This window comes from Monodon monoceros, unplaced genomic scaffold (assembly GCF_005190385.1).
Source record: "Monodon monoceros isolate NGI ecotype Baffin Bay Population unplaced genomic scaffold, NGI_Narwhal_1 Super_Scaffold_20, whole genome shotgun sequence".
NCBI classification, from domain to species: Eukaryota; Metazoa; Chordata; class Mammalia; order Artiodactyla; family Monodontidae; genus Monodon; species Monodon monoceros.
Genome location: NW_021703777.1, coordinates 68880545 through 68884186, shown reverse-complemented (window position 1 = coordinate 68884186; position 3642 = coordinate 68880545). Strand labels below are relative to the sequence as shown.

The 3642-nt window shown below is 34.5% G+C and overlaps 1 non-coding gene across 1 annotated transcript; it reads left to right on the top strand.

The window, feature by feature from the left end:
* The first annotated feature begins 3125 nt into the window (after window positions 1-3125).
* On the top strand, window positions 3126-3198 carry TRNAA-UGC. Its single transcript has one exon. It is a non-coding gene; the product is annotated as a tRNA-Ala (tRNA).
* Window positions 3199-3642: the final 444 nt, after the last annotated feature.

The following is a 3642-nucleotide window of genomic DNA, read 5'->3' as shown; positions in this document are numbered from 1 at the left end:
AAGATGGACCCCAAAATCATAACAGTGGTTACATCTGGGAACTGGGATGAGTGTGAAAGGGGGCTATAAACCAAAGTGGAAAAAATGGTCTTCACTTAAGTTTTGCTATATTGTTTTAACTTTTTGTTTTGGAATAATTATAAATTCATAGTAAGTTGTGAAGATATTACAGAGGTGTCCCATGTTCCCTCTCCCAGTTTTTCCCAATAGATCTGTGAATTTTTACACTAACTCTAGCATAGTATCAAACCTAGGAATTTGATATTGGTACAGTGTGTGTGTCTAGTTGTGTCATTTTATTACATGTGAAATTCATGTAACTACCACCATTTTTTGCTTTATTTTTAAAAATTAGACCACATGTATTTATGTTACTTGAACAATTAATTTTAAAACGATGATGAAAATTACTGTGATCTCAATTCATTCATTCTTTTATTCAACAAACAGTGACTACATTTCTTCATTTGTTAGGCTCTGTCATAATTAATTTAACCAATTCTCTATTCTTAATCATTACCAATTTATTATCCTCTTGGCTTTGTTCCAGTCAGGTTTCTTGTTGCACCTCTAATAAACTCCTTCCCCTTTCAGGGACTTTCCATCTGCTGTTCTCCCTGACCTTTTCCTTGGTTCTCTCAGTATTCACAAGATTCAGATCTTCTCAGAAGTCACTTCTTGAGGATAGCCCTTCCTAACCACCCTGTCTATTCAACTCCATTTGAGCTATGTACTCACTTAGCAAGGCCTTGTACATTCTGTCTAATGTATCTTGTCCACTTTTCTTGTCATTATCTCCTTATTCTTTAATTTTTTCTTCAGTGCACTTAATTTCTCCATGAGTTGTAATATGTATTTTTTTTATCATGTTTTTCCTTTTAGATTATATGTTCTGTAAGGACAGGGACCTTGGTCTATCTTATTCATCAAGTGTCTGGCACAGAGTAAGCACACAGAAATATTAAAGTAAATAAATAGCTTTGTTTTGAGCATGGTGTTACCTAAGACTTTATATGAAAGAGGAAGAAGCTTGTGTAAAAGTAGAGCTTCACCAAAAGCAGTAAATGAATATTACAGGAGAAAAACTCTGGGTGGCAAGGAAGAATGGGAAACAATTGAATCAAGGTCATAAAGGGAATTAGTTTTTTAGGATGAAAGAAGGAAGGCAACAATACTGGGTTAATCTAAGGAAAGTTGGAGTCAGATGATTTGGTGAAAGTAGGGCAGAATGTGTTTAGTTAAGAGTTTGAAAAAAAGAAATGCTGGCAACAGCCCATGTATCTATTAATATATCGTCAACTGTGATCCAGCTAAGACAGATAATTTAATTGGAAGTTTAGCAAATGCTTGATTAACTAGCTCTCTTGATCTATTTCTTTTAAAATCCACTTGACTACCTTTCTAGTTACTAGAAGTCAGGTAATGAACGTGAATTACTGGAGTATAGACTGGAAAAGTTTTGCTGGAAGGGGTATTCAGAAGATATCTGGAACCAGAACTGCTGTAGTAGTCATGAAATTTCCTTCCCACTAGTCATGAATGCTTTCATCCCACTCGTATTGGATTAAAGGCACTTTAAGACAGGTAGTACTGTCAAGGGCAGAAATATAAAATGTATCACTGATGAGCACTCATAGTTTGATTATACGGTACAAATTCATTAGAACTGTCAATCTAAATACCTGGTTGAGGTGGATTTGCAATGAGGCTAATGAAGCTTAAGTTACAGGACTCCTCTTTTATACCAAGTGTTTTCCAAGGACCTAGGAAGGACTCTAGGAAGAATCCTAGCAATGTATTTACATGGTAATTTGATATTATAAGATATGTTGAAATAATGTATTTTAAACATAATGGGTTAAGATCTTTGTCTCCACTTTAACTTTTCCTCTGTCATACTTTTGTTGGATGGTGTTACTGTGTTCATGAGCATTTTTGGTGCTAACTAAGGGGAATTGAGTTGGGATGCATTTTGTTGGATTTAGTAGGATTTTTTTTTAGGTAGTTTGCAGTCATACTGTGTATTAATTTACTGCTATCCATTCTGACACAGTAAGGGCTTCCAAGAATACTCCACATGGTCAGTTTTATATCTTACCTAGTGAAGTGACTGAAGGTGAAGGAACAAAGGTCCTATTGTGATATAAACATGTTTTATGGCACCTGGCACCAGAAGAATGTGTATAGTGGGGAGATACAAATTTGAAATTTATGAAGTCAGAAGCTATTGTGTCAAAAATTTTTCCAGTCATTGGATGTACAGTTATAAGCATGGGATTTGGTTCTTAGTGCTACCTAAGCAAAATGGATGTTTCATCCTGTCTGGAGTATATAAATAAGAATAACATACAGAGTACACAATTAGAGATGAATTACACCTTTTCCTTTTTTGATCAGAATGAAAAGAAATAAAATTGATCAGAATTCTTGGTTTCATAGGACAAAAACACATAGAAGTACTATGAACAAATAGTATGTTTATGCATGATATAACCTGTTTTATGAGTCACAGATCACAATATTGGGTCACCTTTTGGAATACCTGACACATCTTCTGGTAATTCCAGGTGAAATAACGCCAAAATTTTATTGACATGGAGAAACAGCCAGAAAAAAACAAATGTTACAGTGACAAAATGTCATGTATTAATAAGTCAAGGTAGTGTATGAGCAAGTTGATTACACACTTATGTAGCTCAATACACAATGGCAGCAATTTAAAATTGTTTCAAGATTGTCCTTATGTGTGCCTTAAATTCAGAGTAATTTTGTTTATACTTTAAGAATGATTGATTATACCAAAAATATCCTCATACATGCCAAAAACGTATACCTCTTTGTTGCCCCCCAAAAAAGATAAATGAAGATATTCAAAATGTCAAAAAAACTTGAACATGAAAAGTAAAAACCAGTGATGGTCAAAAATTATGAAAATAAGGAAAAGAATCACTCTTGCTAAGAAAATGCAAATTTTAAAATGAGAAGAGAACTGGTAAAGAGAATTATGAGATAAGAAAATATTTGCAAATCATATATCTGACAAGGGATAATATCCAAAATATGTAAAGAATGCATACAATTCAATAGCAAACAAAAAATCCAGTTAAAATGGGCAGATTGGGAATTCCCTGGCGGTCCAGTGGTTAGGACTCTGCACTTGCACTGTTGAGGGCCCAGGTTCAATTCCTGGTCAGGGAACTAAAATCCCACAAGCTGTATGATGTGGCAAAAAACACACAAACAAAGAAGACAGAGGAACTGAATATTTCCAAAGAAATATTTTTGGAAATTTTCCAAAGAGGACACACAAATGACCAATACATACATGAAAATGTGCTCCACATCACTAATCGTCAGGGAAACACAAATCAAAACCACTTTGAGACATCACTTCATACCTGTTAGAATGACTATCATCAAAAAGAAAAAAGACCATAGGTGTTGGCAAGGATGTGTGGAAAAGAGAACCCTCATGCACTTTTGGTGGAGATGTGAATTGGTTCAGCCACTGTGGAAAACAGTGTGGAAGTTCCCCAAAAAAGTAAAAATTGAACTACGATATGATCTAGCAGCTATACTTCTGGATAGCATGAGAAAATAAAATTACTTTCTCAAAGAGATAGTTGCACTCCCATGTTCATT